This window comes from Oryctolagus cuniculus, chromosome 5 (assembly GCF_964237555.1).
Source record: "Oryctolagus cuniculus chromosome 5, mOryCun1.1, whole genome shotgun sequence".
Taxonomy (NCBI): domain Eukaryota; kingdom Metazoa; phylum Chordata; class Mammalia; order Lagomorpha; family Leporidae; genus Oryctolagus; species Oryctolagus cuniculus.
In genome coordinates, this window is record NC_091436.1 from 36,987,424 (window position 1) to 36,998,529 (window position 11,106).

The 11,106-nt window shown below is 39.9% G+C and overlaps 1 long non-coding RNA gene across 1 annotated transcript; it reads right to left on the minus strand.

Annotated features, from left to right (window-relative positions):
• Positions 1-1,655: 1,655 nt before the first annotated feature.
• LOC108177473 (uncharacterized) lies at positions 1,656-7,842 on the minus strand. The gene is made up of 3 exons (XR_001794298.3): positions 7,176-7,842; positions 3,866-3,942; positions 1,656-3,357 (listed from the first exon to the last, which is right to left on the minus strand). It is a non-coding gene; the product is annotated as an uncharacterized lncRNA (long non-coding RNA).
• Between the last annotated feature and the right edge of the window lie 3,264 nt (positions 7,843-11,106).

The following is an 11,106-nucleotide window of genomic DNA, read 5'->3' on the forward strand; positions in this document are numbered from 1 at the left end:
ACAAAGGCTGGAGCTGCACCAATCTGAAGCCAGGAGCCTGGAGCTTCTTCCAGGTCTCCCATGCGGGTGCAGGGCCCAAGCTTCTACTGCTTTACCAGGCCACAGAAGAGAGCTGGATCGGAAGTGGAGCAGCCAGGACTCGAACCAGTACCCATATGGGATGCCAGCACTGCAGGCGGTAGCTCTGCCTGTTACATCACAGCGCTGGCTCCCCAACCATTTTCAATGTGTAACCTTTCCAGACACTCCAGAAAGATTTCCTTGGGCCTTAGAACAAAAAAAAAAAATTGAACCCCTCCTCGCTCATCAAATTATATATATATATATATATATAGGGAAATACTGTTCTGGACTATCAATTTAAGAGTATAACATGATACTTTGGGAACTTCTCATTGAGTTTTTTCCCTTAATCACATGGTTGAATTGGTGGTATATTTCAGTAACTATTATTCAATGATTCATTAATTATTGATTCAGTTATTATGCAGTTATTATTCCATTGGTCATATGGTTTAGCTCAAACTACCAATGAAGGAAATGTCAACTTAAAATAACTCAGGAATAGAAACTACTTGAATTGCAAATACCTCAGTCTTGTCTTCTTCTGCATAATAATTCATTCAGCTGTTTGCATAATTTTATACACTTCTTTTTCTTTGAATAAATGTCTTTAACTGTTTAACCATAAAATGATGTATACAGAGTAGTCTCCCTTTATCTGCGGGAGATTCATTCTAAGATTCCCAGTGGATGCCTGAAGTGGTGGACAGTACGAAACCATATCAGTATTACATTTTTTCCTCTATCTATATACCTACAATAAAGTTCAATGTATGCATTAAACACAGTAATATATTAACAACTATAACATAAAGAGAGAACACTTAAAAAATACAGTGTAATGAAGGCTATTTAAAATTTACTAATTGCTTCTTTATGGAATTTTCTATTTACTAGCCTGTGGGTAACTGGAACTTCAGAAAAGAGGAGAGACATAAAAATATATCAGCACCCTTATTGAGATTTAATTCATATAGCATAAAATTCACCAATTTAAAGTGCACAGTTCCATGACTTTTAGTATATTTGGTGAGTTGTACAACCATCACCCAATCAATTATACCACATTTTGCCTTGTGATACGAATTACACAGACCTTTAAATAAACACTTCCAGATATTTAAATGATTCTGTAAGAGTGCCACGGATTTTAGAGGTAGTAAGTACATATAGACTATGGATCCAGAAATACTGCCCTCAATTATAAAAGGAGGTGGTGGCAGCAAAGGGCCTCTAAATCCCTCCTAGCTCTAATCATCTATGAGAGTGTTCGTTCTTGAGGATAATTATAGGCAAACAGCACAGAACATGAACTACACCGCTTCGGGGAAGTATACAGTCACCATAGTAGGGTGATAACTTGCGCCTCATCTTATCCATTGCAACCTGGGCTTCCTTTTTGTAATGATGCTGGCTCAGTGACATGTGTGACAACAGGTCCTCACCAAGGTACTTGGTAGTTTCATTGGACATTACTGGTGATTTGGATGCACTGGGTTCCGTTTCCCTTTACCCTTTTTCTTCTCACCCTATCCTTACCTGCCTTTGCTCAATTAGAACTGTGCATGCCCTTGTTGAAAACAACCTTAGAAAAGAGGTCTAGGTTCCTTAGGCCATGACTAAGAACCTCTTGGATAAGTTAAACTATCTAAGAAACTCTAGAGCTACACTTGTCAATATGGCACTATTACTTATAGGTGTCTGTTGAACTCCTGGATCGTGGCTAGTCTTCGTTGAGATGTGCGGTAAACACAAAGGATCACCATAACAGATTGATTACTATAACAATATGTCAATTATCTGGTAAGTAATAAGAGACTATTTTAAGTTGATAACATGTTCACATAATAATTTTTAATATATTGGGTTAAAGAAAATATAACAACACCAAAAAGCAAGACATTGTGACTGCTGTGTAGCTACAGGGGCCCCAGAATCCATAAGTTTAGGGACTACAGTGGGCTGCTTACATTGCCCCAACAACAAATACACATACTTTCCATTAGTAATTTTTATTGCTGGTTTGTGTTTCTCAACGCAAAGCACTCTTTGCCTGGGGGTAAAAAAAAAAAAAACAGTCTTGGGAAATTATTTCAGTTCTGTTATAAATGACTAGGTTATCAGGTAAGGTATTTTTAGTTTCTGTGTCTTGTTTTCTCCCTATTAAAGAAGAGCTTGGACTAAGGACTTTCAGTGTCCTACCCAGGCCTCTTATTCCATGATTCTGTGTGTTTCATAATGAGTTACCTAATAATTTGGAAGTTTCTTGTGTTTGTGATTTTGTTGTTGCTGTTTTTGATTCTCTCTTTTCCTTCAATCCCGGGGAGCACAGTGTTAGGTAGGAACAAGTGGGACAGTCTGCCTCCACTCACACTCACAAAGGGTCCAGTCCATATTGCATAGAAATAATGTTTTCTTAAAGTCAGAGGAAGGTGAAAATATAATTGGCTGCGAGGTATTGCCTGGGAAAATTCACAGAGTCCTCTCACATATTTTCACACTATCCTCTGGAGTGCTTCAAGTTCTATTTATTCTTCAGGCACTGAAATAACCCCAGCATATTTCAGTAACAGCTCAAGAAAGAGTATCTTTTTGACTTCACCATGTATGGTTTCAACCCAACTGTTTCCATTTCCACACCACACTCTTCTTGAGTTCGGTTCTCACAGGCTGACGTATAGCCACGTCTGCCCCAAAAGGAGAAAGGAGGCTTGCTGGGAAGAGGCACGTAGAAATCCCACCCAATCATTTGAGGCTTTTATTCTGAACCTGGCACTGAATCACCGAATATCTCCCATTGCCTGTTATAAATAGGTTCTAAGGCTATCGCTCCAGCTCACTGGGAAAGAATGCAAACAGTCCCAGGAACGAAATACTCAGGGAGCTTGTTCTGCTTGGTAAGAGCTATTTTATTTTAAATGACAACATTCTCCTCCCGATGCACAGAAAACCTTACATTTTTAGTCTGTGAGTTTCTCATCCTTAGGAATGATGTGAGGTTTCACAGAGAAAAAAAAGGGAAGAGAAAATAGGAGAGAGGAAGTTACATCAGGAGTAAAAATGTGCTGAACAATACATTTCTTTCTTCATTGATCTTCAAAGATTCAAACACTGTGCAGGGGCCCAAGCACTTGGGCCATCCTCCACTGCTTTCGCAGGCACATTAGCAGGGAGCTGGACTGGAAGTAGAGCAGCCAGGACTCCAACTGGAGCCCATATGGATTGCTGCCTCTGTAGACCATGGCTCTAACCTGCTGAGCAACAGCACTGGCCCCATGACATCTTTCTTGAAATCTAAAATAGAAAATGATTGGAACAATTGTCCTGAGATTTTTTTAGTTGACTATTGGTCTAGGAAACATAAACTTTTCCAAAATTGAGAATCCTAAGTGCAAAAGTAATGTTAGAGTCATGAACCATCCCAAATAGCAATTCACCAAGCTTTTTCACTAGTTCACTCTTCAACTGTGTCTATCATACCCTAATGCCTTGCCTACACAAAGGTCTATTTTAGGTATTTGAAATTGCCACACAAAGTCCATAGAAGATCTAAGTAAAATTGGTTTTTAATTGAATATTCTACATAGCTATTATTTCCCTCTCCTTTCAATTCTGTCCTTACCAAAGTTGAGCAGATACACAAAGTGACTACTGACGTGTGTATTAACTTTGCTCTGGTTTTGGAAAAAGCATATACACAGAGCTGTCTACTTTTTCTAATAAAAATGTGTTCTTCAAAAAAAGTTTTTTGAGTAAAATTGTTTCAGCTTCTTGTATTTATGGTTTTCCCCATGGTCCTTACCATCTTGTGCCTATGAGGCCACTGATTCCTGGCCAATGATTCACTCATCAACGCTGTGTCATGTGCCACCAAAATACCTAAATAAAATGGAAATTTTGATAATTACATGAAGTATAATTAATCATGATAGCTATGATATTAAATTGTGTACCTATAAAGCCTAACTCTGAAGAGCAGAATGTAAAACCAAAACAAAACTGATTGAAACCACTTGCTTTTAAAAATTACGAAGGCAGGCCGGCGCCGCGGCTCACTAGGCTAATCCTCTGCCTAGCGGCGCCGGCACACCGGGTTCTAGTCCCGGTTGGGGCGCTGGATTCTGTCCCGGTTGCCCCTCTTCTAGGCCAGCTCTCTGCTGTGGCCAGGGAGTGCAGTGGAGGATGGCCCAGGTGCTTGGGCCTTGCACCCCATGGGAGACCAGGAAAAGCACCTGGCTCCTGGCTCCTGCCATCGGATCAGCGCGGTGCGCCGGCCGCAGCGCGCCGGCCGCGGCGGCCATTGGAGGGTGAACCAACGGCAAAGGAAGACCTTTCTCTCTGTCTGTCTCTCTCACTGTCCACTCTGCCTGTCAAAAAATAAAAAAAAAATTAAAAAAAAATTTTAAAAAAATCACGAAGGCAATTCAAAGAGTAAAATAGTTGGAAAATAAAGAACACATTTGGAAGGAATTGAAGTGGCCAAGAACCATATTTGAGGTGCAGATCACCTTTACAATTTCCACTTCCTTAGGAAAGATAGAAAAAGTTATCTTTAGTCCTTTTCCCTCGTCAAAGTAAGTAAAGAGTAATTAAAATCTGGACAACACCTTTAGATTTCAAGAAACAAAATACCTATAATGTAATTTATAATAATTGAGAACAAAAAGGCATGTAAGAAGAGTTGGTGGCTAAAAATACATAGGGATCTGAATAATTAGTATCAAAATGATTCATCTACCAGACAAATGGACATCACTGTTTGTAATCATATCACCAAATGAAAATTTAAAAAATCCATTTAAAATGCCTTTTCCTCTGCAAATATAGACATTTCAAGTCAATGTAACTGTAAATAGGGTCCTAAGTACAAAGTAGATAAAAATTTAAAATTGAATTAAAATAGAGCAACCTCCCAAAGCCTCCACTTACTTTGTCCTTGGAAATGAGCTTTAGAACTTAGTTTCAATCAAAAACAAGGATTTCCGCTACTATTTTCTTTGTCCTTACAATATAATTTTTTTACAACCAATGTCAGCAAAAGTGCTATGTCAGACTTACACACTATCCCTCAGTCCTGTAACTCATTTCACTTTTTAGTTCTAACTCAACTCTTGGGGAAAATATTCCCTCCAGGAAGAATATCTTCAGTATACTCTTTAGTTATCTATTTCATTGGGGTCATAGAGTTTCCTCATTAAAGTTACCCCAAGATGTTAAAATTGTGAAGATCACTAAACATCAGACTGCAGTCTTTGCAAGCTGCAAAGACAAACCGAACAAAAAATGCTTCCAACAGAAGTCCTGATGTCTGGTAAGCAGAGTGTGAGTAAGTTTCCAAAGAGGAAGACAAAAGTTCCTTCCAGACTAGCTGTGCTCTCATTTGATTAAGACACAGTATTAAGATATGGAGGCTCAAAAATGAATTCTGAAACTATTTTAAGTATTGGAACTCACCAAAGAAGAAATGGCTGTGAAAAGTGTCAATAAAGAGGTCACTGAAACATTAAATAGAAGATAGATAGATAGATAATAATTTATTTTAATTTATTAGACAGGTAGAGTTATAAACAGTGTGAGAGGGAGACAGAGAGAAAGGTCTTCCTTCCATTGGTTCACTCCCCAAATGGCCTCTACAGCCGGCACTGCACTGATCCAAACCCAGGAGCCAGGTGCTTCCTCCCGGCCTCCCATGCGAGTACAGGGCTCAAGCACTTGGGCCATCCTCCACTGCCTTCCCCGGGTCACAGCAGAGAGCTGTACTGGAAGAGGAGCAGCCGGGACTAGAACCAGCGCCCATATGGGATGCTGGCGCCACAGGTGGAAGATCAACCAAGTGAGCCACAGCGCCGGCCCCAGATAGATAGTAAATTTTAAAAACCCCTCTACTCTGCTAACAAACAAGCAATACTGCTGAGCTCCTCTTTCTATGCTTGGTGTTTTCTTTGGTATCATTGGGTATTCAGAGATTTTGCTGCAAGCGCTGCCCTCAAAGATTTTACATCTGGGGAGATAATCAATAATCACAGACCAAATATAAATGAAACAAGGCTGTAACTAGGGTATTAACAATACATGTACTAGGAACTTGGAAAAATAATAAATATATTCTCTGGAAGAGTTGTCTGGGACCAACTCATGAAGGAAGAATGACATGAGCTGGACCCTTAAGATAGGCTGGAGTTGACTGAGTTGGATTGAGGAACAATACAGGAGGGCCTGAAGAGAGGGGAGGACTATAATGAGTAAAGGCTTTACAGAACACAACGTGTTAGATAAAAAGAGATTACTGAAGGGGCCGGCGCTGTGGCATAGGGGGTAAAGCTGCCACCTGCAGTGCCGGCATCCCATAAGGATGCTGGTTCGAGTCCCTGTTGCTCCTCTTCCAATCCAGCTCTCTGCTATGGCCTGGGAAAACAGTAGAAGACGGCCCAAGTCCTTGGGCCCCTGTACCTACGTGCGACACCTGGAAGAAGCTCCTGGCTCCTAGCTTCAGATCGGCGCAGCTCCGGTCATTGCAGCCAATTAGGGAGTGAGCCAGTGGATGGAAGACCTCTCTCTCTCTGCCTCTACTTCTCTCTCTGTGTAACTCTGACTTTCAAGTGAATAATTTTTTTTTAAAAAAGGAGATTACTGAGGACACTGGTGCTCATGGAGAAAGAGTGAATGTTAGCAAGTAAAGGGTATTAGAATGCAATACTAGAAAGTAGTTATATATAATCCAAAAAGAACTATAAACCTGAGGCCGGCTCCGTGGCTCATTTGGTTAATCATCCGCCTGCGGCGCTGGCATCCCATATGGGCACCGGGTTCTAGTCCTGGTTGCTCTTCTTCCAGTCCAGCTCTCTGCTGTGGCCAGGGAGGGCAGTGGAGGATGGCCCAAGTGCTTGGGCCCTGCACCCGCATGGGAGACCAGGAGGAAGCACCTGGCTCCTGGCTTCGAATCAGAACAGCGCGGGCTGTGGCGCCCATTTTGGGAGTGAACCAACGGAAGGAAGACCTTTCTCTCTCTCTCTCTCTCACTGGCTAACTCTACATGTCAAATAAATAAAAAAAAATTAATGAGCATTTAAGCAGAGATGAATTCCTCTGGCATTTCCAGAGATTCCTGTTACCTGCAGAAGGGGATGGATGGGAAAATGCCATGGCAGAGGTGGGGCCGGGTTCTAGTCTCGGTTGCTCCTCTTCCAGTCCAGCTCTCTGCTGTGGGCCAGGGAAAGCAGTGGAGGATGGCCCAAGTGCTTGGGCCCTGCACCTGCATGGGAGATCAGGAAGAAGCACTTGGCTCCTGGCTTTGGATCGCTGTAGCAGCCATTTGGGGAGTGAACCAACAGAAGGAAGACCTTTCTCTCTGTCTCTCTCTCTCACTGTCTAACTCTATCTCTCAAATAAATAAATAAAAAAAAGAACTATAACCGTATGAGATATGCAATGAAGGGTTACTGTGCTTTCTGTCATACAACTTAAGTCATGAATAACAAAAGCCTTTTTAAAGTTTTTGCAGGGCTCTTCGAAATGTTACTCAAATTGAGGAATGTTGTAGAAATTTTTCTAAAATTATTATTTACTTACAACTTAAGTCTTCCATTTTATTCATAAAATCTGCCAGTGATTTATTCCACATATACTCTTATAAAGTTATAGACAGACTCAACACAAATGTACTTACATATTCATTAATTCATTTATAAATTCCATATTTATTGAGAACTCTCTCTGTGTCAAGGACTTTACTAGGCATTGAGGATACAAAAAAGAAAAGAAAGTTCATGACTTCAATGATTCCAGTAGGAAAGACAAACATATAAACAGAGTGTGACAGAGGGATAAGTCTGCTGCAGCACCTCTTTAATAAGTTAGATGGCTGCATCTCCTCCAGCTTCTTTTCAAAGAAATACAAAACTCATAGGCAATCCAAAATGTCACAGGAAAAATGGTTCTGTAAAGCACTATGCAGTGCTGGTCACCCAAATGTTACATCAGAATGCACAGAAGGTTTGAGCTGTTTGACCTTGAAGCCTGTGGATTGGCAGGGATGGTAAGCAGGGTCTGGAGGGAACTGACATATACCAGACATCTCTGGTGTTGGGAAAAAATGATATTATTGGGATATACACTCTCTGCTTCCAGAAATTCGTAGAAAGTGCTGTAGCAACTGACAGAGCACTGTCAACTTTAGCTACATCAGATGACATTAGATCTAAATAAACGAAGAAGTTATGCAGTGTTATTCTTTTAAGTTATGTCTACTCTTTCAGCTTCATATATGAATAAATGGAATTATTTCAAGTGTCTCCCAGCTTCAAATTATCTTACCACCTGGACACTGAACACTAACATTTTAATGGACTCAATTTGTTCCATTAGAAATTAAACCAAAGACTTGAATGAAAGATGCCTAGTTGAGATAATGCATGTGACTGAAATTCATTAGCCGCAACTTAATGTGGAACCCATTCACCCCACTATTAAGGCTGGTATCAAATTCTCTTCCGTTGTACAAGGGGGAAGGTGGGAGAGCAGCTGGGGGTAGTGTGGCAAGAAAAATCAGGAATGTGGACACTGAGTGCTGTGTAAGGAAAACAGATTTGTATCAAATTCATAGTTTGGTTTGTGATTGCCTATGTGACTGTGTGTGACTCCACCCTGTTGTTTGATGCCACCTCTGTGTACAGCTGAGTCCCACAATTTAAGTAGAATCTTGTCCTATTACAGAAATCAAACCTGCTGTCCATGATTATAGTTTGTGAGCCCTTTTAATAAAGGAGTGTCTTCCCCCCCACCCCAAAGAATCGTGTTTAAAGATGGTACCTGCAGAAAAACTGCTTGCATTCAGTTGCTGGCTTGTCCTCTTTCAGGCTGTGTGATCTTGAGGATGTAACTTGATCACTCTGTATTCAAGTTATTTTCTGCTAAAAGGAATGAGAATCATACCTAACTCAGAGTGTCGCTGAGATGCTTAAAAGAGACAACACAGAAAGGGCTCCTTTAATATAGAAAGACCAAAGTTCACATCAGTTAAAATTAGTTTTTATGGGACTGAAAACATCATCCAAAGTCACCAAATTGACTTAGACCTGAGACAAAATTAGGCACACTGATAAAACAGAAGACTGAGGCACTTAGGAGGATAATTATACATTTACATTGTGCTTTACAGGCTATTCTAAAATACTTTGCACTGTTAGAAGAGCTTTAGAATAACTATCATCGGTACCTAACATTAGGATTCTCGGAAGCATGGCCTAGTGCCATAAGAACTTTTCTTGCACAGTTCTAGAAAGAGCTTCTTAAATATTTATGTGGAAGAACACAAACAGTAGGACACCTACAGTCTTAGGTTGGAGAACAGTTCAGAAGGAACTGTAACAAGTGGGAATTTCTTTGATGTCTTCTCTGTGCCTATTTTGTCCTCCACATCAAATTTTACTGTCTCAGATATACAGTCTCTTCACAAAAATCTAAAATGTGCTAATCCTAATTATACTGGCGTATCAGCTACTGGTAACCTAACACATGTTCCTAGAGACTCAGTTGCTCCAATTAGAGAGGCATAACAACAGGAAACACAAACAGAATCCCAAATAGCACACTGCCCCTGAAATAGATCGCATAACTTATTTAACACACAGTTGTGTCAGGAAGGAAAAACATCAAATATTATTCTCGGATAATTTTCTCATATATCAATAATTTGAAAAGAATTGAAATGCTATTGAGTGCATTTTTCATGTGCAGAATTTGTTTAAATTTATTAGAAGATATACCGGATTCTCAGCATTAAGTCCTCATGCTGATGTTCAAACAAAGACTTAGACTGACCAAATTCCTCTTATTGAAGTTGCCAGAGTTTTATATGAAGAACGCTATGCAGTGTATAGTTATTAAATATATAGCAATTCAGTTTCTTCTTTAATATATCATAGTCGATCATTTTTGACCAAGGAAAGGAGAGAGAAATAGAAGAAATAAACAAGCAAATCCTATTAAAGTCTGACATTCTTATACAAAACAGAAAAAAAGTGACTGGCCAATAAAAGCATAATTTCTAACTTCATTCTCTCAAACAGAAGAAAAAAGGCTAATAAAATGTTCTCTATACTATATCAATATATGCATTCTTCCAGCTCTTTGAATTGCTCCTTCTCATACTTCTCAATGAAAGCTTTAAATATTGGTTCTGATTTGCTAGATATTTTCCAGTTCCTTGTAGAATTATGCAGGGTATGCAGTATCTCTCTTTGAGCACATAAATGTTCTGGGATGAGTGCCATCAGTCATTCCAAAATACAAAAATGGACTATTTTAATTACAGAGAAGTTAATTCATGGATATCAAGTTGGCAGTGACACAAGGATAAAAAATAATCTCTCTCCACGGAAACCAAATACAACAAGGAAATTCTAATTGAATCACAAGTGTTACATGGAAATGAGCCAAACTGTTTTGGTCATGGACATTTATTTTCCACCACTTTTATAAAAATAAAAAGTGTCACACTGCTGTGAAATTCCAAAGGTATTTCTTCCCTGCAAATCAAAATTAAGGAAAATTAGTTTATCAGAAAAAATATACGGACTTCTGAATAAACCTGTTGAATTGAACACACAGGTTTATCATTACTCAATTGCATTATTATGAAGGGACTATGTTTTAAAACAGATTTATTTACTTGAAAGACCAAGTATGAGAGGGGCTGGCACTGTGGTTTAGTGGGTAAAGCTGTTGCCTGCGGTGCCGGCATCCCATATGGGTGCTAGTTCGAGTCCCTGCTGCTCCTCTTTCCATCAAGCTCTCCACTATGGCTTGAGAAAGCAGTAGAGGATGACCCAAGACCTTGGGCCCCTGCATCTGCATGGAAGACCCAGAAAGAAGCTCCTGGCTCCTGGCTTTGGATTGGCACAGCTCCGGCCATTGCAGCCATCTGGGGAGTGAACCAGTGGATGGAAGACCTCTCTCTCTCTCTCTCTCTCTCTCTCTGCCTCTCCTTCTCTCTATGTGTAACTCTGACTTTCAAATAAGTAAATAAATCTTAAAAAAAAAAAA